The sequence below is a fragment of the Passer montanus genome, unplaced genomic scaffold, assembly GCF_014805655.1.
Source record: "Passer montanus isolate IOZ18808 unplaced genomic scaffold, ASM1480565v1 scaffold98, whole genome shotgun sequence".
NCBI lineage: Eukaryota > Metazoa > Chordata > Aves > Passeriformes > Passeridae > Passer > Passer montanus.
In genome coordinates, this window is record NW_024375256.1 from 547265 (window position 1) to 573422 (window position 26158).

Sequence of the window (26158 nt, forward strand, 5' to 3'; positions counted from 1 at the left end):
GTGAGGACACAGCCGCCCTCGTGGGAGCGCCACACCGAGGGCTCTTCCCTTTGGATTATGCCATTTGCCAGCCCCAACAAGCAGAAGCCATCCCAAGGCAATCTGAACACAATAAGTGTCTTTCACTGCTGTTGACTAAGCTGAAATTCGTTATTTTCAGGCGTTCAGCGAGGACTAATGAGTGTCTGAGGCTCATCGCGCCGTCCCTCCTCACTGACATCCCCTTGATCTCTAAAGGCTCGGTGATCTTTGGCTTGAGCATAGCCCCGGGGAGTTCAGAGGTTAACTTTTGGGGATGCAACCAGTGTCTGAGCCAGGCAGGACGGAGCTGCACCAAGGTCATGGCAAACGCTTCGGGGAGAGAAGAAAACCTTGGCTCCTACAGGTGTCTGTTATTTATCTACCACCAACTCCCAGATGTCTCACCAAGAGCAGGATGTCTCACCAGCGCCTCACAAAGCCTCTGCCAACTCCAGCAAGGCCAAAGGTCAAGAGATGCCAACTCTCTTTATTCAGGGAAATACTATAGATTTTTAATCAGCATTCCTGGTTACCTGTTGGTCCCCTATGAATCTGCAACACCACATACCAAACATGATCCTATCATCAACACCGGGGCATACACGAGGGCATAAATAATGCACAAGGGGACACTCAGCTGACTGGAAAACCTCCTGCCCTGGCAAGATCTACTTGGAATTACCTTTCAAGTGATGTTTTTAGCAGAATCTAATAAAACCATGTCTCTACAAGCCACAGTGGCTTTGGCTCTACTTGCTGTTATTATTATTATTAATTATTATTATTATTAAGCAGTTTCCCAACCATGACAAAGCCAGAAAAGGATGTAACCACCAGCATACAAAAACCCAGTGGCAGGTAAGAAGCAGAACCATTAGGAAGATCCTTCAAGAATTCAGCCAAGTATATCTTTGTCACTCTGTAACAGCCCTCAGTGCTCTGAGATAAAGCTATGAACTTCTGGTGTGGAATCAGCCAGAAATCAATTCATCGTCAGCCAGAAATCAATTCATCTCTGAGGAATAGGAAAGGGGTATTTGCACTGGAAAAGCAGCTGCTTAATTGTAATAAAGGTAAAGGGAATGGGCCAGACAGACATGGGAGCTGGCAGGGCTGGAGCCTTCTCCTGTTCTCCAGTAAGAAGGAGCTTGCTCCCTTTGTGGCTTTGTTCTACATCAATCATAGAAGACTACCTGACATTTTTCCCTTGCTAAGGATTTTTTCCTGCATGGGTTTCACTGAACACCACCCTTCTCCTCCTGCCCAGTGACTGACTGGGAGCTCTGAGCAGAGCCAGTGCTGAGGTTTGGGCAGGCAGTGTTCCCAGTGTACTGATTACAACATATATAAAATAATACTTTGTACAAGTTCAGAGGGAATAATTAAACATTGCTCTCAGCTCTTGGCAGTGACTTTTACAACACTGGGTAATGAGTTATCACATTTTGACCTTTATGTCTAACTCACCTTGGCAACTTGCTGAAAAAACTTTGACTACTATATAATCAAAAATAAGAGAAAAAGGAAAAGGCAGGCACGGGTGCTGCTGCAGCAGGTAAAGATCACAAACACCAGGTATCCATCCAGGAAGCCACTGAACTACTTCCTAGTGTTGGATTTAATAGCAAATTACCAAAGAGACACTCCACATTACTACAATCTGCACATCAAACCAGGCAGAAAGCAACCTGCAATTATACAATTAGATTGATACACAAGCTTCCCGCTCGTGTTTATTCCTGCTGCCAATCACACTGCTTACTGGAAAACAAGGGCTGGGAGCTTCCAGCCTGCCTCACTTCCCCTCTGTGCTTGTGCATTTTGAGGGCCTTAACCGACCACATCTCGTTCTTTGCACACCCTGATGAGCCTGCCATGAAGATCACACCTTGCCCAGGTGCCTTTGGGCTGTACTGAGATCCATCTTTATACATGGGGCACAATTTACCCCAGCAGCAACTCACTGTGTGGAATGGGAGAGCAGGAAAAAAGAGACAAATAAGTGTTCACTATTAGCTGATGAAGGCAGTTGATTGAAACCTAACAAAATCCTTGATTTCATGCGAAAATAATGAAATTAAAAGCATTTCCCTATGTGGTGGCCTGAGAGAAACCACGAAAGGGGAATGCAGCCAGGAGAAGCCTTTGTATTTGAGCTTGGTCTGCTCATAACACAGTGCCTCTTGATGCCTGAACATTGAGAACATCTCAGGTACTTCAGAACCATCTGCTTGGTCCAGTTCCAGTGCACTGGTGACCCCTCAGGTGCCTGTGATAATTCATATTTTCCCACCCTGTCTTCAGCCACACGGGTTCCAAGTTCCGCTTTGTGTCCCTGGAGCACCATCCCCTCACACGTACCCATTCCAGCCAGAGCTCTGTTCCTCTGAGGAGAGCCTGTGCACCACGAGGGCTGTCCTGAGGTGGTGCCAACCCAGCACAGCAGGCTGGCAGAGCCCACAGGGACACTGAGCTCTCCCAGGGAGCTGTGGGATCACACTGTGGCTGGCCGAGGGGAGGGTTTCTCATCCAGCCAGCCTGTGGGAACAGGGGTGTGGGAGTAAATCAGGGCACCCATCATGTCGTGCCAGCACAGCTTGGAGGGTCAAGGCAGAGGATCAGAGCGTCCCAGCAGACCTGGATGGACGCAGCCTGTGCCCACCAAGGGGGTGGTCCTGAGCTATCGCAGCTCTCAGTCCCATCACTCTGACACACACACCACAGTGACTGTTTTACATATTCTGTACATACATGCAAATAAACCATCTCGTAATAATTGTCTTTTCACAAGTTTCTTTGTTTAGGTGTCTGAGTTTCATTTTGCTTTCCCATCACACTTCCCACAGAAGAGACCTCCATTTCCCAATGAATGGTGAGATGGCCTCCAAGACCTCTGCAGCACTTCACAGCTCAGCTCTCAGTGACTCACTTGTTTTCTGGAGCCCACATCTCACACTGGCAGGAAATTATTCAGGTGTGGAGGCACAACAGCTCAGAGACACCAAATGGCATCTACAAGAACTCAAGCACTGACAGGACACATCAAAGCACGAGGTATAAACTCTGTGACTCCCCAGCTTGCCATGGCTGTGAGATTCAGTCTGCCCTGGTCCCCTCCTTTCCAGACCCTGGGATCAGAGCTCTAACCCTTCCCTGTGGCTCGCTTTACCCTGAGGGTTACCTCACTGGGCTGCAGGACCTCCAGCTCCGGCATCCACACACACTGAGGTACAAACTCTGTGACTTCCCAACTTGCCATGGCTGTGAGATTCAGTCTGCCCTGGTCCCCTCCTTTCCAGACCCTGGGATCAGAGCTCTAACCCTTCCCTGTGGCTCGCTTTACCCTCCCACCCTCACTGGGCTGCAGGACCTCCAGCTCCGGCATCCACACACACCTCCCATGAGCAAATCAGGAATGTCTTCTGCCCCCCTCCTTCCAAGGGAGTTCCTGCATCTCGGCAGAAATTCTTTTATAATGCCACAGCAACATCTGGACTGACAAAGGCAGTGACACTACAGACCAGTCTGGGATTCAAAGGAAGCCTTTCCCCTCGGGGTCAGGAAGCCAGCAAGAGCTCCAGCTACATTTTCAAAACTACATGGGCATTCACGTGCCTTTTGGCTGTCAAAACAAACACAGGATGAAACCCAAACGCAGGGTCCTGCAAACACTGGTGGGGCTGTGATCACTCCAGCTCAGGTCAGAGTGCTCGGGCTGCAGAGCCAGCCCAGCACCCACAGCTCCTGCCTTTCCAGCCCTGCAGCTGCTATTGCACTTCCTCACGGGGCAAGGACAATCTTCTGTATTTAAGAGGCATTTAGTTGCTGCAAACAACTGGATCAAATTGTGCTCTTCCATTTTTTATCATCATCTAAGGAGAAAGCACTTCTCATCAGCACACAGAGTTCAGCCATGCTGGGGAGGAACAGCACAGCACTAAGAGCAAAGGTAGAAAATGGAGGATGCAGATTATAAAATTCAGTCACATTTTAAAATTTTCTGCTACAATAATTCACTTTATGTAGAATTAATGTGGCTGATTGAACGTTTGTGCTGTAATTTACTTATAATTAACATTTTATGGTGAACAGATTTCACCATCTCCTTCATGCTGTGAACTCCAAGCCATAGGTCAAAAATAGAGATGAAACAGATAAGCACAAAATATTCTCACTGAAATATTAATGAGATTTTAATTTACTACTTTAAAAATACATCTTTCATCAATGCCTGTATATCAAATCATTATTTTAATTTTTTTTCCACATTGTATTAAAAATATAATGAACTTCCCTAACTGGTTGAAAGACCCTGAAATATCTTTTGTGAAGAGACAGCTCAGGGGAACAAAAAGGTCCAAACACACAGTTATGAGAAATCTCACACAGGGGTTGGGTGAGAGTCAACTCCAACTGAGCACACCACCTGCACCCTCAGCCAGCTGAAACGGGGGCTCGCCACTCTCAAACCCTGTGGTGCAGCACAGAGGTCCTGCTCTTCCCACCAAGATCTTCTTTAAACCATAAGGTCAAACAAACCAGAAAAACAACTCAACTGACAGAAACTGCTTCCTGTGTCATGCCAGGAGCTGTGGCATTCGCTGCTGAGATGTAACACAGACAAGGTGCTGCTTTGATCAGCCATTCCCATCTTTTCAGCCCGTTCTGGCCACATCTGAAACCTCCAGGACAAGGCTCTGCTGTTAAGGAAGGCACCAGGAGTCAAAGGAAAAAGGGTCTGGGAAGGAAGTCGGAAGAAAACTCGTATAAAATCTCCCACCCACTCTCCACGTGCGCTTGAAGCCTGCCCAGAGATGACAGACCACATCTGAATAAATTATTGAGTCATCTGCAATTCATCCCATTTCCTATATTCCAAAGCGCTATCAGACAGGCAACAGAGGACATTCCCGGAACGCTCTGATGACAGAGAATGAAGATATGGGATGACAATGAAAAAGTCAGCAGAAAATCATAAGTCAATGGGACTATTTTATGCTCTTTACTTCCTAGCCTGCACCAGACCATTCAAACAGCTCATTGGAATTTCAAATGAAAAGCTGAATAATACAGGATTATAAATCTGTTACAAACAAACCTAAAATGCATCAAGAGAAATATACATGGAATTTTCCTTCTGAAACTGCTTGGGTTTTTCCTACAGGTTTGTTTGCTGGGAATTAGCAACTATTTGTTTTGAGGGTAAAGCTGCCTTTCCTTATTCTTCTTTCTTTTTAATTTTCTTTTCTTGTTTAGATTGAAGGCCAGTGCCTGCCAGCCCCTTGATCCCTCCAGAGCTTGAAGAACGGAATCCAGACTCTTTCAGCTTTTTCTATGCAGCCATGGGCTTGCTCTCTTTTCCCTTTCAAGGTATTATGAGTTTTTTAAAAAAAAAAATTACCCGTGGGAGAAATTTCAAGAGAAACCAGATACTGAGCAGCATCCCAGCACAGAATGACTCCAAATAGGAAGTTCCATTCTCAGCTGCAGAAAGTAGGACCCGGTGGAAAGCAGCAGGATTTCAGACAGGTCTGGAGCCCCCACCCTCCTGTGACATGGGGGAAGCATGTGGGGATCGTCACCAAATTGTTCTGGGAGATCTGGGGACTGTTCATACAAATATCTCTGCTCGTGATTAGAACTACTCGTTAGAAGTTATTTAAAAAGAAAATAAAGGCTTAATGCTTCCTTTGAAGTAAACAATTCAGAGCATTTGTAACAAACAAACTACCAGCAGAATCCAAGAGGGGTGAAAGCACTGCTCCTGGAAATGGCAAGGAAAAATCCCAAGTTACAAGAAAATACATATTACTACATTAATTTTCATTGGTTTTTGTTTTTAAAACATTTTTCACTGTCAGAATGAGAAAAAAAAACCAAAACCCAAACCAAATATATCCTGAACAACAGGGCAGGGAAAAGCCCCAGAATGCAGCAGCCGAATACTGAACCAAGACTTCCCAAATAAAAGATACAATATGATATTGCAGCAAATCATCCACAGAAATCTCGCAGAGACTCCGGGAGCTCTCAGGCACTGCCAGGCAGCAGGACCACATGCACAGAGCCAGGACTCTGTGCCGTGCTTTGGGCAGCCACAGCGGGGGCAGGAAGAGGAAGAGGAAGAGGAAGAGGAAGAGGAAGAGGAAGAGGAAGAGGAAGAGGAAGAGGAAGAGGAAGAGGAGCCAATGGTTGAGGGTCCCCAGGGCAGGTCCCCTCTGGGTGCTGGCCCTGCAGTGACAGAGCAGGACAACCCAACTGCCCCAGGGCTGGAGAGGGAGCTGCCAAAGCCAGGGGTTGCTTAAAAAATAAAATCAAAAAACTGCAATGAGGTCAAAGTCTTCAGCCTTTCGATCCCCTCCCCGGTGCTGACAGACCACCAAGCTATATGGACTCATCTTTAAATGTTTAAAGCATTAATAATGAGAAGCTGCTCTGACAGATGGTATCTCTGCATTTTCTCATTACCAGGACCTCTATTATCATTTTCCAGCACACAAATTTTTTTTTCTGAACTTCAACGAGGCTTCTACTCCAACACTGGGCCAAACCTTGAGAGAGCGGCTCACAGGCATCTGCTTGAAGAAAATTTTAGTGCAAAATCTGAATGAGAACCTTAAATTCTAAGCACCTCAGAAGCCATCATTTACGTCTCACACATTATTTATGTTCAGCTGCAGGAGAGCCTGATGGTGGCGGGGGCCCGGGGCTCCCTGCCAGAGCAGCAGTGCCACAGCGGGGTCGCACCCCGGCCTCCCCACGTCCTGCATCCCACGGAGGGATTAAACCAGCTTGCTGAGTCTTAAGGACACAGAAATGAAATAAATAGACAAATTAACAAACACTTCAAAGATAACACGGAAATCTCACCAGTTGCAGCACATGTCCACTCAGTTTCTTTTTTTTTTCCTGAGTGCCTTTTCCTTAGTAAAAGCCATCAAAGATCATTGTGAATTAGTAATCATTTTTTTTTAGCAGCATCGAAGAATTAAAGCAAGAGAGAAAGGGAAGGCATGCAAGGGAGAAAAGGAGGGAGAGAAAGAGAGAGGTTAAGCTCAAAGGCAGAGAGAGCGAAATGGACCAGATTATACAAAATTAAAAAGCAAATACGCACAGACAATTTGTGCCGAGTGATTGCAAGCAATTACAGTCCGGCTTTTCTGGAGGGAAAATTGGGGAGGGGGGGGAAGGTTATTTCAGCTTAAAAGGAGACTTTATTCATTCCTGATCAGCTTCTCCTACTATTCTCTCTTTTATTCTCGGATATCAATTTTAAAAAAAATCACCCTTCAGATGTTACATGTCTAACCCTGGGAATCCCACCCCTGGGCAGAGAGGGAGGATTTCAGCTTCCAATCGCTTCTTTCTATAGCCCTGAAAAAGCAATTTGCTCATAAAGGATAAAAAAAAAAGGGAAAGGGGGGGGACAGAAAGAAAGAAAAGGAGAGCAAAAAAGGGAAACCACAACAAGGGCACGCGTTCCTCTTGGAGGAGAGCTTCAATTTTACTGTAATTGTCTGAAGAAGAGCTGCTTTGATCTGCAGAATTATTATTATGCTCCAAATGCTGGGCTGCTGATGTCCCAGCTGGGCTGGACACGGGCACTCCGAGGGCCAGAGTCCCTCTGCCGGGGCTCTGGAATTGGTGATTCCATGGAATTGATGGGCCGTGGGGCCGGGCTCGGAGCCCAGCAGGGACTGACCTGGGCAGGGGCAGCGAGGGCTCACGGCAATGTGCCCTGCTGCCTCGGCTCCTCCAAGCATGGCGCCGAGGCTTCTGGGCCTGTGCTGGAATTCCTGTCTTACAGCGCTACCTGATTTGTCGGGAATACCCTCATTTCCAAATTACAGCTAAATCAGCCCCCGTGCTGGGAACACCTCCCTGCCACGCCAGGCGGGCTCTGTGGGGAGCTGAGAAGGACCCATGGCACGAGGCCACCAGGGTGGGTACAAGCAGTCAAAAAGTAAGGTCAGTGCCTCAGAAATTTAGGATTTTCTCTCATCAGCTCGTGCTAGCTGACACGTGTCAGGATGCTTTCCACGTCCCTGATCAAGCCCTGTGCTGCCATCAGAGGGGTGGGTGCAGGTGCTCGTGTGTGGACACAGCACTCTTTGCACCCTCACCCCCTCCATCCCCTTCACTTCAAACATCCCTAACTTCTGCTAAAATTTCATCCACAAAGCTCAGTTTTGAGGTGAGGCACAGAACAGCATCCAGGCACTGGTGACGGGTTATTGGCCACCAAGTACTATTGCAGCTCACTAAGAACAGAATAAGGATGTTGGTATTTTATCAAATGAGGAGCACCTTACACCTAGGAAGTTGGAGATATGTTTGATCTTAAAGTCTTCCCATTATTATATATACAAAGATGATACTTTGTATAAGTAAAGGTTTCTAAAATCTTATTTCTACAACTTGGTACTGGTAACTGTCAGTCTGCCTTCATGTGGGGAAATTATGAAAAATGCTACAAATCATTTATTGAAGTCTCTAACACCTTTCTGAAGTAGTTTGCCTGTAAAATATGCAGCACACCCAAAATACACCGAGACGTGGCGTGACACAAACGATTTATTGGCATTAGTCTGGGCTGAGCCCCGTAAGTCACGCAGGGCCCCCTCCTTGTGAGCATTGCCCTCATCCCAAAGTCATCAATAACGCCCTGACTCCACCGCAGCCCAGCAGGAACCGTGTATCTATCTCAACTATAAACATACACAATTTTTCAGTCAAAGAGTAATAGGCAAATAGCTGGATTTCACTCATTTTGTGCTCTCCAGGTAGTAAAGTAGACATATATTTAATGTACATACCCAAAAGTGCAGTGCCAATAAGTAGGGAGAGTCATATATCCCAGTTAGTTTATGGATAGCTGTATTTTATGGTTCTACTGCTAAAGCTGTATTTGCATGCATCTAAATATAGATAAATATCTGCAAAGCCAGAATCTGCAGACGTGAAATAGAGAACTAGATAAATGCAAGGCAAGACACATGATAAAAATAGTCCTTATTTCTAGATACAATTACGAACTCTTGACTAAAATTACTACTTGGGTATAGGATACTGAGGCTATGCAGTGTCCTCTCGTGCTGATCCTGGGGGTTGCTGTTGGAGCTATCGCTCTTTGTTTCATAATTTTGCTAATTGGTCATTAAGAAGTCTCTAATTCTAATTCTGCCTTTGCCAGCAACACACTGTGGGTCAGCAAGGAAATTAATCTGCCTCTATACCTCAGTTTCTCCAACTGCAGTACAGGAAACACAGATCCATCACCAGGTCCTGCAGGAGTTAATCTGTTAATGTTTGTATCAATCAAATTGTCAAGTGCTATTTAAGTGCTTATTATTACTCATACAATAATTCTCTCCTTCTGGGCTCTGTAGGTTTGTAAAAACCTCTTCCATCACACATGTGAGGTTCTTTTGGGGCAGGGGAGATGATCTGGACCAGGGGCTGGCCAAGCTGGGCTCTGTGGGAGGATTCCTCACGCCAGGTGCTCTGGAGCGCGTCTGACCACGCGTTCCTGACGCCTGCTCCTCTGCTGGGGACAGCTGCCCCTTCTGTTCACCTCAGCACTTCTGCCAGCCGTCCTCTGCTCCGGCTCGGGGAACTGGTGGAGCCTAAGGACATGTTTGTATCTCATGTACGAGTACCACTACAGACCTGACCTTGCAGGAGGAGCATCTTCCCACGAGGCAACCTCGGGCAAGGCCTTCACCTCCCTTCTGCCTGTTCGTCCTCCTCCCACGCCCTCTTTTTTGGCCTGGAGGCACAAACTCTGAGGAGCTGCTCTGTTTCCCCGGAGCTCTGACTGTTCCAGGGAGAAACTGCCTTTCCTCAGGATGCCTGGCTCTGAAACACCTTGCTGTGAGCTCCTGCTCTGGGGCCATGTGCTTTGGCCAGCTCCTGCACGTGGGCAGGAGGAAGGACAGACCTTTATTCTGCATGGAATCCGTGCTCTGTATAACATTTGCCAACACCAAAGGCATGCAGCATTCCAGGCACATGCCAGCTGGGATTGCTGGAGCCTGCCTGTACTGGGAGCTTCTTTAAAAATATAGCAGCTTCTCATCTAGTCTGCTCCCGAAATGAATTCTCTCTACTGGCACCAGTGAAGCTAAATACAACTTATAAAATATTGAGCTGATCTTCATATGGAATGCAACTAAAAAAAAGTGACACTTTAATTATTATCTTTATGCTCCAGAAATATCCCATCAATATGAGGAGCAGATAATTCACAGCCACTGTTCCAAGCACTCTGCAGCATCAGGAGCTGCTCGTGCCTCATCCACACCGGGCACACAGACATCAGTGTATCCGTGCACGCAGCCTGTAGTTATTCATCAATTGTTTATGCAGCACTTAGTTATGAATGCATTTAATTTATAAACATTTAAATTGTAGAGCAAGAGATGATAAATTCAGAAGAAAAATACAGACTCATAGAGCATGATCCCCCTGCCTCGTTTAGCCAAGAACTCTGTCCCTTATCCAGGTGCCCCAACCCGGACTTCCCACCAGCAATCCCAAAGACCTCAGACTTGGGAAGAGCAGTTTCTAGCAAATCTCTTCCATGTGATGTTTTCCACAGCAGTCCTGAGCAAACCAGCTCCAGAGCCTCTTGAGCTCAGCTTACCCAGTCCTGTGCCTGTGACTGATCTTGGGGACGCTGTGAGACCCTGCAGCTGCCTACATGTTAGCAAATTGCACAACTTCCATTTTCTTTTTGTGTTTGCAAAATAAGCTGTTCTATGTGCAAAACTGCAAGCCCCTCAGTCAATCACACAATAAATAAATAAATAAATAAATAAATATCTGTGCATAGTTTACTGCTTAAAGAGCTAATCTTCCCATTTCCAGCATTGACAGCTGCTTAAATCCAAAGTCCATCACTTTTGAAGGAAGACATTTACCAGGAGGGCATTTTACCCCTGATTTCTTTTTCTGCCCACCCTTAGAGTGTTTACCCAGAAGAGTTTTATTTAAACTCTATTTTTTGTTTAAACATATATATTTTTATGTTTTCTCAATGTGCTGGAACTTGACAGCACAGACCAAGCCATGGATGAGCCAACTTCTGTCATGTATCCTTATCTTTCCTTAAAACTAAATATGCATTTTAAATAGCATCTTCATTTAAAATCGACATTTCTAATAATTTTGATCTCTTTTTCATTCTCTTAAATAGTCTAGACCCAAACCATCCCTTGTTTGAGTCTGAGCTTTCTGCCCCCAACGTTCTAAAATTATTTGAGCTATTTCTTCTCTTCTAGCAGCTCTGCCAGCTCAGTGTTTGTTCTTCTCTTTCAAGGGTATTTTATTTATTTTCTTCACTTTCAGCTATTGAAGATGGCAAGAACAAATTTATATAATGAGCCTTAATAACAGTTTCTCCCATAAAGTTCCCTATTTATCTCCTATTGTAGTGGTTTAGAAAGCACAAAAATGATGGAAAAATACAGGTGTAGTGATAAATCTCTGGGACTGATAGTGAATAATTTAAAACAGCCTTTAACCATGGGGTGTTGCTTGGAACTCTCCCACTCTGTGTGAACCTTACCCAGTCACTTCGACTCCTCTTTCCACTCCCAGTAGTATCCTCCTCATAGGACCTGTCACCACACGGACAAATTAAACCCTGTTTGTTCCAGGTCTCTCCCAACTCTTGGCCTGAATCACTTACCAATAGCTGTGACCTTTCTCTCAGTGTTTGTGGTGTCCTGGATCAGGCTGGATAAGCTGCTCGGGGGCTGCCAGCATGCTGCAGGACAGCTCCTGTACCCCGCAGGAGGTACAGGGTTTAAAACCCCTCAGGGTTTCAAAGTTACCAGCAAAGGTTCTTCATGGGTGCTCCTCTCATAAACACTACTGAAGCAAAGTAGAGACCCTGAGCAGCAGGAATGACACTTTAAGACCCACCCTGAGCCCTGCCAAGAGTGTGCCCAGCCGCAGCCCCCCGAGCAGGCACAGCTGGGCACGGCCAGACCCACCCAGGCTCTGGGGAAGCAGCTGCACGCTGAGTTCGTGTTTCATGCAGCACCAGGTACACTCCACACCAACAACAGCCATGTCAGCATTTTGTCCTTCATTATTTACCCATTTTTAATGGTGGTCAGAAATGACTATAACAAGTGCTGCCTTTGCTCCGAAGACCCCGGTGCAGAGAAGATGGAGCCCACCATTTATTCCCCATTTTTTATTTACAGACCTATCCACGGGCAGGTCAGAGTCCAGTGGAGCCCTGGCTCTATCCCCCTTTCCCTCCAGCACTAATTAGCAATGCAATCCCACAAAGAGTGAAGTTGCCCGAAACCTCCCCTCACTCACAATGATTTATGTTCAATTTGTACAAATGGAGAAAATGAGATTTCAAATTTCAATGCCATTTCTGCAATGAGGTGATTAAAAGAGAGAGAGGTATTGCGTTCTACTGTATAGAATATTGATCCCAGTGCTATTTTCCTTAGCAATAACCATTAGCTCAGTATTATTTGCAAACCTCTAATGTGAACCTGGAGATGTAATTTACATTTGTGCTTTACTTATTTGCTTTAACAAAACAACACAAAAGCTTTGGGTCTTTCAATCTATCCTTATTGTCAATAAAATTAGCAGTTCATAAAAAAATTAATGTATATGCAAAACCATCACTTCCTTGTAAACTGCACCAGGACCGTAAACGTTGCCCAGAACAAAAGGGAGATAAACTATTAAAAGGCTCTGGCCATTAACAAATTGAATCCCAACCAAATTAAGAGGAGCTCTCTTTTGTCCCCTTCCTTAATTTCCGGGCCCCGGGGAGCCCCGGGAAGTTTTGGCAGCGCGGGGAGGCGTCCCCGAGGAGCGGGGCGCTGACAGGGCGCGCGCGGGGCGGGCACGCGCACGGGCACGCGCACGGGCACGCGCACGGGCACGCGCGGGGCGAGCCGCTGCTGCTGCCCGCCGAAGCCATCAGCTGCTTCTGCTGCCTGGCCGAGGTTAGAAGATGAGAACAAGGAAAGAAGAGGGAGAAAGGGGAGAAAAAAGAAAAAGCTAATGACCCATAATTGCCATGATAGTGGAATAGGGCCCGGGCAGCTGTTTTACATTCCCGGTATGTATAGTATGCAAATATCTACAAAGGGCCGACACAGTTTCTCTATTGTGGATCCTGAGGGTAACCAAATTAGCCTTTGGCAACCATGGTAATTGGGAGGTGCTGTTCCCATTAGGAGTCCTGCAAATTATGAAGAAAAATGGACCAAAGGCTTTGTCACAAATAATAATGCTGAGAAGAAAAGAGCAGGCGGCCGGCTTTGCTTGCGTGCTTTTTTTTTTTTTTTTTTTTTTTTTTTTTTTTCCTCCTTAGGTGTGGATGAAGCTCCTTAATTTACCTACATTGTGTTGTTAATATCTCTCTGTTTAGTAATAAGAAAACAGTCCTCAGTGCCCTGCTGGATCCTCCTGCGCTTTCCATGGCAGTTCTGGGTTCTGGGAATACTAAATCCGGGACAGCAGCATCAGCCCCGTGCTCGGGCAGCCGAGGCTGGCGCTGCCCCGTGGGCTGAGCCCCGAGCCACCATCGCCCCCAAAGCCCTGGAGCTGCTGCTCTCCCTCGCACAGGCCCAACACCAGCCACTCTCCCTCCCTCCCCATCTCAGATGCATACAGCTAAACACAGATTTGTTCTCTGAACCACCCAACTTAGCTCACAAGAGGCTCCATTTCCCACTAATTATTTGAATTTGTCTTTCACTCTTCCCGCCTTCTTTGATCATTCCATAGTTCTCAATCCCAGCATGCAGAATCCTGTTTGATTGTTATGATCTACTAAAAAATTCACAACTGCCAACTTTTTGAGTGGAGCTCTCAGCTGTGACACCACGAGTCAATGCCAAAAACATTAAATGCTGCTGTCTGTAGCACTCCCAGAGCAGAGCTCACTGTTCCCAGGCCCTCGTGCCTGAGTCCTGCTGAACTCCCCACACCGAGACACAGCCATGAGATCAACCCACGTGTGCCATCAGCCAGGGCTGCCTAATGCTCCAGCCTCTCTTCTGTCCTGCACATCTCGAGAGTTCTGGAAAACATCACACTTACAATGAAAATTAGGAAATGGTCTCATTTGCTTTTGTATTTCTCCCTAAGTCAATGTTTTGCCTAACTGGCAGCATGAACAGTCCTTTATCAAGGAACAGGAGAGCATCCAGGCCTTTTAATGTCAAGAAGATTCAGAATGATCTCAGGAATGCACACTGACTGTGGTGGCTGTAAAACCCAAACTGGTGAGTTTTAAAAAAAAAAATTTACAAAACAAGTCTGACAAAGACCAGTCGTGTTTTGATTTTTCATGTGCTCTCCTGTTCCATTATCAAGGAACAGGAGAGCATCCAGGCCTTTTAATGTCAAGAAGATTCAGAATGATCTCAGGAATGCACACTGACTGTGGTGGCTGTAAAACCCAAACTGGTGAGTTTTAAAAAAAAAAATTTACAAAACAAGTCTGACAAAGACCAGTCGTGTTTTGATTTTTCATGCCAGGACTAACTCTTCACCTTACAACTGTTGCAGCACAAGCCTAAAGTCCATATCTTTATTTTTTCATGGTTTCCCCTCAGGGCCTCTTTAAAGAGCCGGCAGAAGAGTCACTTCCCCGCTGGTGCAGTTGGCACGACTGCAAGTGTACTTAAAGTTTGCGTCTGATCAGGTTATGTGTATTGGATCTGAAACCAGTTAGTCAATTCTTCCCGGTCCCTAAGTGGCGATTTGTGGTAATGTCTACATCAATACTCACAGAGCTGCGAGCTGCTTTACGTAAAGCAAATGTCTGCAGGATGGAGGGGCTGCCGGCTTCGCGCAGCTGCGGCTGCAGGAGCGCTGCCCTGCAAGGCCCATCCTTCACCCGCCCTGCGCCCTGGCAGCCCCGCTCTGTGCCCACCAGCCTGGCACCTGCCAGCCCCAGATCCGCTCTCTTCATCCCAAATATTCCTTCTCCCTTTCCTGCACCAGTCCTGATCCCCTTCTGCATTTCCTTACCCCCTGGGCACCAGAGGGTGGATGCAGGGCACAAGTTAGAAACAGCAGAAGGTCGAGAAAACAAACCAACCAACCAACAACTTCCACACCAAAGCAAAGTGCAACAGAAAATTAGAGAAGGATAAAAGATGTTATTGCATGAGAAAATTATGATTAATGAAAAAGCAGGAGGTGGCTACTGTTCAGACTACAAACAACAGAGAACAACTCTGAGCAATAAACAATATTGGATTAGGCTTTTCCAATAAGAGCTTTTGTCTTTAGTATTTTTCTCTTCGGCTGCAAACAGAACACAATCCTTCAGAGCAAGCATTACCTGTGCTTGTGAAATGCACAGCAGCACAAGCTGACCTGTGCGAGGCCTCGGGCATCACTGACCTGCACACACCCACAGGTGTGTGGTGTGCTGGGGGAGCTTCCTTACAGGGCTCTGAGGGATGCCCATGGATGTGAGGAAAGCAGAGCCAGCTCCTGCCATTCCCCACAGCTCCTGCACATTGCTGCTTCCCATGGAGTAAAAAGGCCATGACTTCCACAGCAGCTCCGCAGCAATTTACACCTTGTAAGTCATTTAAATACACTGCCTGAAGTGTAAAATCTGGGAACTGTCAGCAAACCTCAACTTGGCAAAAATCATTGCTATTTATTACAGTAAAGTGCTTTCTGTATGGCAAGAGCTGGCTCTGATACATCACATCTCAAACAAAAATATAGAATAAATCATCTCCCAAGATTGCTTCCAACCTGTTTTCCAAGACTTTACAAAGAAAAACAGCAGAGCACAAACCCTATGGAGCAGCCCTGCCAGTCCACCCTTTGGAGCACACAAATTCCTACTCTGCACAGCATGTAACATGCTTCTGTGCTCCAAGCTGCCCCAGCACTGAAGAGACTGCTTCAGACCCTCAGTCACACCATCCAAGACTTCATTTCCAACAAAGAGGAAAATCACCAGAAAAAATAAACCTCATTTGCCAAACTACAGCAGAGAAAGCATTCCCAATCTACCAAATCTCTGCACCCCCAGTTCTTCCCCACAGGCAAAGAGGGCTTGAGCAGTGTCATTCAGGGGCTTTGCAAACTACCCCTTCACTTGCAATTTTCCAGCAGAGGCAAGGAGACAGTTATTTTGGGAGGAAAGGGAAGGCCAGAAATACTGTTTATTTACACAAACCATTTTCCTTAGAAAGGAACAATTACTGACCCTCTTTCTCTGGGAGATCCCATCGATCTCAGTGGGAGAGCGAGTCAGGCTGAGCAGAACCAGCCCCTGTGGAAGCTCAAAGAGCAAGGGGAGACAAGCAGAGATGCTTGCTCAGGAGCAGGTACTCTCAGGATCTGTTTGTGGCAGAGACTTTTGAAACTGATCTGACTGTCCAGGTCTGGGCCGTGGAGCCAGCAGTGCTTTGTTACTGCTTCTGGGGTTCACTTCAGTTTTATACTCAGTTCATTCTTCTTTCTAGATCAAACAGCAAATGATTGGCAGGAATCCTGTAAATCTGAAAGGATGATTGTTTATTACCCACATTTTTCTCCTACATTTTCAGAGATTAGTGCATGTAATATTTTAATGCTATGGCATAAATTTGCATAAGAGGGAGAGGTCTTATATTTACACACTTCCAGTGTGTGTGATCACAATATCCATGTGAGTAGACACAAGGACATGTGGTGAAATGCACTTAACACAAGCCTGTTTGGGGCTCAGGGCCAGCTCTACCCAGTGAGATGCAACAGCCAAGTCTGGATTTTTCACCAGGAATGACAGAAAGTCTGTATGTCTAACAGATCTAGCATTTTCTTTCTGTTCCTGAGAAATAAGTTTGAAGGTCCTTAAAGTTTAAGATTTGGGGTGTTTTAGGACCAAAACCCATTAATTTGTTTTAAAGACTTTTTAAACTAAAAAAATTCAATTTCTAATTTTTTTATCTGAGTTGCATTATGGCAGGTTATGTAGTAGATTTATGGGACAGAAAGGGACTTTATAAAATACTTAAATACATATTAAAAGAAGAAAAATCATTAAACTATAATAGTCAAAATAAGGTTAAATCAAATCTAAAGCTCATCTCAGTAATTGTCTTCATGAAGCCTATGCAAGCATCAGTACTTCTGCTAATGACACAAAAAGGAAAAAAGAAGAAAAAGTGGGATATATGGAATATGCTGGAACAAAGGCAGTAGAGATGTAGTTACTACAAAGGTTACTGTATATTTATTCAGTCAAGGCTGGAGTCCATCACTAGGAAGCCTTGAACCTGTGGGATCCTCACCATGCTGGACTCAACAGCCCACGCTGTGCTGCCTCCTCATTCCCCCTTGGGAAGGACAGAGCAGTTTTCCTAATTCAGGCCTCCTCTCTACTCAACAACATGGGCAGGATTTATTTCAGGAGATTAAATGAATGGAGATTATCCCGCAGAAGAACCATAAAACAGGCTGCACACAAAAGGTAAAGGAAACATTACTCAACAAAACGGTTGAGCACTTCGGAAACATGAGAGAGGACCAATATGTGGTTTGTTTAGTTTTTTGTGTTTTTTTTAATGTGTGGAATCCCAGATTGTTGAGGTGGGAAAGGACTTTTAGGATCATGAAGTTCAAACCCAGCAGGACCACCATGTTCACTGCTAGAAGCAGCTGAATGAATTTGGGCCATTTCTGACTGAAATTGTTGGGTTTTGCCACTGCTGGGGTCTCACCTGCTCACAGCTTGGTCATGGTCCTGCACTCTCTGAGAAGTGATGGACACCCTTTGGGAAAAGGCCAGAATGTTTGTCCCCACAGCAGTCTCTGCGTGGGATTAAGAGTTTGGCAAATCACTGGCTCAGATCTGGGCTGATGGGATGGACTTCAGTTCCTTCCCAATTTTAGCCCTTCCAGCCATCACTCAACACCTGGGCAAGAACCAAGCCACAACATCTAATGGACTTTGACCATCATCAGAGATTGAGAGCAGAGGGAAAACCCTGCCAAGACCCTGGCAGGCTTGCTCGATCCTTGTGCCCATAGAAATGGTGTTGGAGGCAACAAAAAACCCCACAAGCTCGTTCCCACTGAGTGGGAAAGGAAAATGTCCCTGATTTACTCATCCAGAGGTCACAGTCATTCTGTTTCCCAAATACCACATTTGAAAAGAGAAAACAAACAAACAGACAAAAAATAATAACTATTCTTTGATTAAGTTCAAGGTTGGGTTAAAATTGATTAAAAAAATAAGAGGAAGAATTTTGGTTATGGAAATTTCAAGTGTCTCTCCCTCCTGACGTCCTTTCTGTCTCTGGAATAATGACCCCAATCCCTGCTGGCAACGTTCCTCTCTTTTCACTAGAGATGTGACATGGGACAGCTGGGAAGAGGAGAGCAGCAGCCTGACCTGCACCAGGTCACTCCCCTCTGGTCACTGGGCAATTCAACAAAGTATTTGAGCAGGAAAATGCTCCTTTTCCCCTTTTTTAAAATAGTATGACTAAATCTGTCTGGGAGGTTGCATACAGGTCATCTCCTTCCACAAAACCAACCCAAAAGTGACAGTGTTCACTGTGAAAAAAGACTGCAATGCTTTAAAAAAAAAAACCAAACAACCAAACCAAAACAACTTAAAAAAATGAAGCCGAAAGAGCAAAATGAAATACCTAAGGGGGACCTGGGCCGAGCAAAGACAAAGCAATGGACTGGACCCACCTGGAGAGCAAAGCTGGGTGGCTTTGTGGCGGGAGGAACGTCCGCTCGGGCGCATGTGGCTGGAGAGCGTCTGCGGCCGCGCCGGAGCCGCGCCGAGCGCTCCACGTCTGCCCACGGCCCCGGCACGCCGTGGAGATTGGCTGCAGAGCCTGCCGGGGAGGGGGCACCCACTGCGAGCTGCTGGGGGGATCTGTCTGCCTGGGGAGAGGGGCTTCCGATTTTTTATTTTATTTTTTTATTTTATAAGCTACATACGTGGAATGCAAAACCTCCATTTATTCCTTCTGGGTCATATGAGGGAGCCACTGGCGAAGATAATAATATATGAAGCAAGAGAACGAGAGGGAGAAAGAGGGAGGGAGGGGAGGGAAGGAGGGAGGAAGGGAGAGAGAAGCAAAAGGCTTTCTATTATTCGGGACACTGGTGATGCACACTGAGGCAGTTGGAAGATTAAATTAAGTATTATATCTGCTGACCCCATTGCCATGGTTACCGGACAGCGGAAAATATTAATCAAGCCAAGCCTTTTCAGTTGAACATACCAGAAAAAAATGCTAAATATAAATATATATGTACATATTTGCTGCTCTGCCATGCTAATGTGGGCTGCCAGCAACCAAACCACCTGATATCACAGAGATAAACAAATTTAAAATATCCTTGCCGCACAAGAAGGCTGACGTCAGCGTGGCGAGCGCAGCGCGAGGATGGGGCTGCAGCACTCGCTCGCCCTTCAGCCGATTAGAGAGGGAATTTGAATAAGGAATGGCGACATCTTGCTGGGTGCCTGAGCTGAGGAGGCGTTTAGGGTTCTCTTCCCAATGGGAAGAAAGGGCCGAGGCACCAGCGTGAGCCCCGGCCACGAGCCCGTTCTGCCGTGCCGAGCCCTGGAGTCACATCCAGACCGCACACCTCCCATGGGGAATGAAAGCAATTCCCACCAAGTTGGTGTTCGCCTTCCAACCGCAGTGGTGCTCAGAGGAGCCGCCGCTGCAGCGGGATGGGCCCTCGGCAGGGATTCCTTGTGAGCTGCAGCTCGCTGCCCGCCCGGAGGTGGGACAGAGCCGGCACAGGGACACGGAGGCACCCGTGGGACACAAAGCCGAGGTGGCCGGGCTGGCAGGGAGCACAGCCGAGGGCTCGGAGCGTGTCGTGGCGCTGCTGAAGCCCCAAGCCAGGCTGCACCTGCAGCCACGGCCCTCCCAGCGTGGGGACAGCTCCCTTTGCAAAGAACCTCTTCAGGTTCTTGGAAAGGGCAAGGTGCAACCAAACCAAACCCAGGTGAATAATCATTTTGATACTGAACTATTACCATTTTTGATCTCTAATACTAAACACAGAAATGGGAACAACAAGACAAAATAATCTGTCCTTTTCATACAGTAAATCATTGGCATAACTAAAAAGGGAACGAACATAAACTCCTCATTCTCTGCTCTAACCACATACTAAAAAAGGATGTCCATACAAAGACAGTATTTCCTCCCAGTCACCATCTTCATTTTTGCCTTGTTGCTTGTTTTTGTCTGTATTTTACAGGAACGTTTCATGTGGCTGCTGCTGACTTGCGTAATTTTCCCTGAGGTATTCAAGCCAGCAGAACACTGAGGTGACAACACATCCTTTGTTGTGTCCTACCCACACATGGAGGTGGTAGAGATGAGAAACAAGAAAAAATTGAAAAATAAAGAATAATAAGCCACTAGACCCTATGAGAAGACCAAGCAATTTAAAGGAATCTGAGATGGAAGCAAACAATATTTGTCAAGAGCAGCTGTGGCTGCCCCTGGATCCCTGGCAGTGCCCAAGGCCAGGCTGGAAGGGGCTTGGAGCACCCTGGGACAGTGGAAGGTGTCCCTGCCCATGGCAGGGGGTGGGATGAGATGGGCTTTAAGGTCCCTTCCTGCCCAAACCATTCTGGGATTCTACTTTATATATACTTTTATATATATAATACTTTAATACATGTACTTTACAGCAGTTCTGTGGGGCTGAATAAATACCAGTCTTCTCAAAATCTAGCAGCCTGAGCTCACCAATACAAATATACATATAAAATACTGTATAGATTATACAAAACAAATGTTCTGGTTCATTTGCAGTTCTGTAAAAGCAGAGCCAAATTTACTGAAGGCATAAACAAGGACATCTATTTCATTTTTAAAATGTTAATGAAGAATGAGATTGTTATTTGTTCTCGGTCTATTTTGTGATTTTAGCCAATAGTTCTAGTGATAATTATCAACTGTTTATATTTAGATAAAAGCAGCCCATATGGCAACAGCAGAACAATCTGATGTTTAGATCCTCAGCTACATGTTTTCTATAAATAATATGATTGAATAACTGTAACAAATTATTTCATCAGTCTAAAAGCAGATACCAATATATAACAACTAAGAAAGCCATTTACTCATTATCGGCAAATAATAAATACCTTCCCAAGTACATTTAACACTTAGGAAAAGACAAAAATATAACAATACAGATATTAACCCATAAACACTTACATCAATGTATCTTAAAATTTAATTCTTAATTTCCGTGGACACGCACACGGTATTATGTGGGTTCTTATGGCAATTAAAGGGTCTGCCTAATTTTGCACACAAATATGCTCGAGTATGTGATGTGTTTGTACCCAAACCTTACCAAATCTCCAGCCTATTCAAGCTGTCCTGCCCATTTCTCACATTCCAAACCTCAGGAACGCCCTGCTGAAGGGAGCTCGATCCTGGAGCCCTCCTCAGGTTGGAAGAGCCGCGCTAACGCCATTCCCAACGCTACGGCAACGCCGACACACCCGCGGAGAGAGGCTGCAGCAGAGACTGCCCGGATTTCTGGGCTCAGACCCTCGGGCAGGATTCCAGGTTGCAGAGCCCTTCTCCTCCTCACACAAAGGAGCTCCCCAGGCCGGGGCAGCCGTGCGGGGCCTGCCCAGCCAGCGCTTCCCGGAGGGAAAATGATTGCGGCACAATGGCCAGCACGGCCAGCTTAGGGCAGCTGTGTCATATAAATTGTCAGCAATGACCATAAGCACTCAGAGAAACAATTTAATTCCTCACTCCCGCCATCATGGGCTGATATATTCTTTCAAGGTCATTACCCAAGGCTAGGAGGGTCGCATGATTAACGAGTGACACGTCCAACGAGGGCGGCTGTGCCTGAGCAGGCCTTATATTAATTAGACAGAAGTGCTGAAAAATAAACGGTGCCTAGCAAGGAGGGGCCAGACCCACACCTCCATGGCTGTGCACCTCCCTAAACTCTCAGCCACCACCCTGCTCCTTCAACCTGCCACCACATCCCAGCAATTCACGAGCAGGCTACACAAAAGATGCTTCTTTCCTGGTTTAAATGACTCGGGCTCTCACCCCAACTTTCTGCGTCTTTGGTTTATGCTTTTCTTCCTTCTTGCCATAAGTTACTGACTTACACGGCATGGAAGCACAAGAGACTGCTGTTCACAATTAACTCTGCACCTCCAGAGCAAAACTAAAATTAAACGAAGTCCCAAGGCTTGCAGGTTTGTGCCAGGCACTTGGAGAGACCCAGAGCACCATCAGAACATACACTGGCTCGTGATCAGCAATACCTGGGCTCCAGAACCCCTGAGCAGGCCAGGCTTTCCAAAGCAGTAATGCACCCTCTGATAACCCCCTCCCCAGGGCTCGGGGACAGCGAGCCTGCTGTGCCACCCCAAACTCCTGTGATGCTATGGAACCAGGAGAGATGGCTCTCAGCAAAGACCCAGCTCAGGACTATCTAGGCTTCTTATTCAGAGAAAATGGCTTTCGACACCGCCCCAATCTTAGATCTCCCCCCCAAAACTTGGAAACCAGCCTGCTCACTGGAGCCCGCAGCACACTGAACTGGGCTTGGTGTAGCTGTTCCAACAGAAAGAGGGAAACCCACCGCATTTTCACCGTGTGGGGGGTGCTGGCAACAGCTCTGTCAGTGCTTTAGGAGTCAATAGAAAAGCACCTTTCAACAAAGACAGCCTGAAGGGCAGATAGATCTGCCTGAGCAAGATGGACCCAATCCTCCAAGATTCTCAGCGCTCACAGCTTCAACTGACCTAAATGAAGCCACCTCAACAGCTCTGCAAGACTACAGTCAGGCATTGTTGATATTCAGCTGTTCCCCACAACACTGTGACACCTTCCAGCTGCCCAGGCACTGGGAACCAGGACTCCTTCTGGTATTTTACCTTACAGGGGTCTCTTTTCCTCAGCCCCAGCCAAGTTTTTGGTGACGAAAATCACTCACCCCTGGCAGCAGCGGCTGGCCTGCAGACAGCTCCGAGAGTCTGACATCCCACCACGTCCTCCAGGCTGGGATCCTCCACACTCCTCAGGTAAAACCTCGCCCCAGAGGTCCCTCACCACATTCCTGAGGCAGAGGAGCCCCCATGGCTCCATTCCTGGAAGATGCTTCCAGCCCTTGGTGGCTCTGTCCAGAGTGGGGAGCAGCCAGACCAGTCCCTACCGCCCCCAGGTGACCTGCTCGCTGCTAATCACCGCCAATTAACTCGCTAACTCACCACAGCTGTGTTTTTTGGAGCCCGCATTTTCTATGTTCAATACGCTATGACAAAAGGGACTCATAAAGCAGAAGTTAAATCTGAGCAGCAGTTTTTTAGGGTGTCACTGGCCTAATGACATCCAGTGACTTTCCCATGTTCTCACTACACAGACCCAAAAGACAGCAGGAAAGAAAAGCAAAACTCTGCCCTAACCACCAACTTTTGATCATCGCCTGCTTCTTATAATCCACCATCAAGGACTCCGAGACATTTCCCTGGGAATGTCTGTTGGAAAAGAGCCAACACCTGAGAAAGGGAATTGAGACAAAAAGCCAAACACCTGTGACTAGGTTGTTAATTAGACTTAAAAAAAGAATTTATTTTTTAATCCAAAGTTCCACCTTATTTTCCAGCAGCATTCAGACTGATGCCCTTATTCCTCCTGAAAAAATGATTAGCAAGAAATCCCCCCAACTGACACTTTATCCCAGCTGCCCCCACTTGTGTGAGCAGTAGAGGCACAGGTGGATCAGCAGCTCTGGGACCACGGCGGGGTGCAGGGCCAGCAGGTGCTCGGCTCCTGGGGCACCTCCACAACAAAGCCCAGCCAATATTAGCGCAGGTGAGATCCAGCAAACAAATAATGACATAGAATATGTATCAGGAATGAATAATAACCATCAATTAAGTGGGTTACTACAGCAATAAAACCTGAACATTCCCCAGGACCCCGTGCGCTGCTGCTCATCCCCTGAGGCAAAGGCTCTCTCCTTCCCTCTCTGCCTTGAAGGCTCCCCAGCTCGGGGCAGTCCCGAGCAGCCACAGCTCACCTGCCAAAGGTGGAGCTTCCACCGTGTCCCCAGCCCTGCAGGCTGGGAAAGGGCAGCAAGAGCAGGAGGGCTGCTGTGCAGGCAAGGCACACACACAGGTAACACAGCTACACAGGTAACACACACACAGGTACGCACAGGTACACAGGTAACACACAGGTAACACAGGTACACATGTAACACACACACAGGTAACACAGGTACACAGGTAACACACAGGTAACACAGGTACACATGTAACACACACACAGGTAACACAGGTACACAGGTAACACACAGGTAACACACATGTACACATGTAACACACACACAGGTATGCACAGGTACACAGGTAACACACATGTACACATGTAACACACACACAGGTAGCACACAAGTACATATGTGATACACACACACACTGACACGTGACACACTGTACATGCACACATGGAACGCACACACCCCTGTACACACATGTAACACACATGTACACATATAACACACGTGCACACATGGACACACACAGCAACCAGGACCCTCTGCACACCTGAACACAGCCAAAGTCCACGTTAGCCTGGCCTGGCAGCCTTTCCCACCTCAAGGAGTGCCCGTGGCTTTGGCAGGTACAAAAGCACCCTCCAGGCTTTCACAATGGCCTTTTCCACCTCCCCAAGAGTGACCACTAGGAATCTGATTTGAAATTTTTTGTTTTGTATTTCTGTAACTTAATTTTGGTTTACCTAGAAACAAGAAAACTGAAAAGAAAACATGAAAAGGCTATGTTAGCCCTAGAACCTTTTTATGACATGGGGCTATGGCTTTGAGCTGGTTACACTGTTTGATACTTCCCTACTCTTAAATTGCTGCATTTTTGGCCCTTCCTCATAAGACTCGTCTTCATGTCCATAAATTGCACCGCCTTGGAAATCTAGTGGAAAGCATTGAGGTTAAATCCCACTCTCTCCTGAATTTCTGTCCTCCATCGCCGACATCAGGTTGGATGCAGGATGAGTTATGGCGGAGGCAGAGCAGCATTTCCAAGAGCTGCACACCCGAGCAGCTGTGTGTGGGGTACAGATGTGACCCCCAGATGTGGTGCTGCTCCCACCAGTGCCAGCACAGCCTGCATGCACAGCTCACACACGCTCCACATGCTCACACATGATCCTGCAGTATCCCAACACATCAGCACGGGCTTGGATTCATTTCCCAGGCGCCTGACACTGAATCTCTGCAGACACATTCCCTGCAAAGCTCGGGACAGCCATTTGAGCAGTGGTTTTTCAGCACCAGCACCATCACCAAGAGCAACATGCCCTGGCCTTATGCCACACAAAGGCCAACATTAATTACAGAGGCCAGGAAAGAAATATCCTTCCCTTTCTGTTCCAATCCTTCCCTCCCAGTAACACCCCATTTTCCTGCACATCTGGGAAGTGGGAACAGCACTGGGCACCGCAAGGTGGGCAGTTCAGGTGGAAAGCTGACTCTCGGGCTATTTTTAATGTCTTCCCTGTGTATCCATTTACGTTCCATCTATTTAAGTGCGTGTGAGTTTATGTGTTAATGCCTGCTCACATCCAGGATAAAAATACACAGCACGGTTAGGCAAATACATGGAAATACAGACAGAATCCAATTCCTCTGGCAGACCACACAAAGGCTAAGAAATGAAAAATGCACTCACGCCCTCTGACACCCTGGCCGAGTGCACCGCGAGAGCTCTCGTGGTGGGGACTGAAGGCTGGCTGCTGGCTCCCTCTCTCTCCCTCTCCCTTTTCTGCTAAGGAGACACTTTGAGCGCCGGGATTGCTCACAATCTGGCTCTGTGATCCACATGCAGGACTGGTAATATGCCTGCTCTTTCCCTCTCTCTCCCCCATCAAACCTCCCCCCCATCGCTCTTGTTCTCATGTTCAGTGGTTATTTTAGCTTAATGCGGTGACATCACAGCTCGCTCAGTGAGTAAAGCCCCGGCTGTGAATACAGAGCGCGGCTCCACTGATCACCTCCCAGCGATGGGATTTAGTCAGCTTTGGTGTTTAGTGCTCGTCCCCAAGCAGAGGATGCTCTGTCCTGGCACAGCTCCGCG

General features: G+C 46.8%; 1 protein-coding gene across 2 annotated transcripts in view; it reads right to left on the bottom strand.

Annotated features, from left to right (window-relative positions):
- The window catches only part of ZFHX3 (zinc finger homeobox 3), a 382420-nt gene that overhangs the window by 234280 nt on the left and 121982 nt on the right, over positions 1–26158 (bottom strand). Inside the window, exon 1 of one of the 2 annotated variants that reach the window (XM_039696467.1) lies at positions 25754–25850. The exons of the other annotated variant lie outside the window; for it this stretch is intronic. The gene's annotated coding sequence lies outside the window, so the exon portion shown is untranslated. Of the gene's footprint in view, positions 1–25753; positions 25851–26158 lie in introns of those variants that run through there. 2 annotated transcript variants of the gene reach the window in all.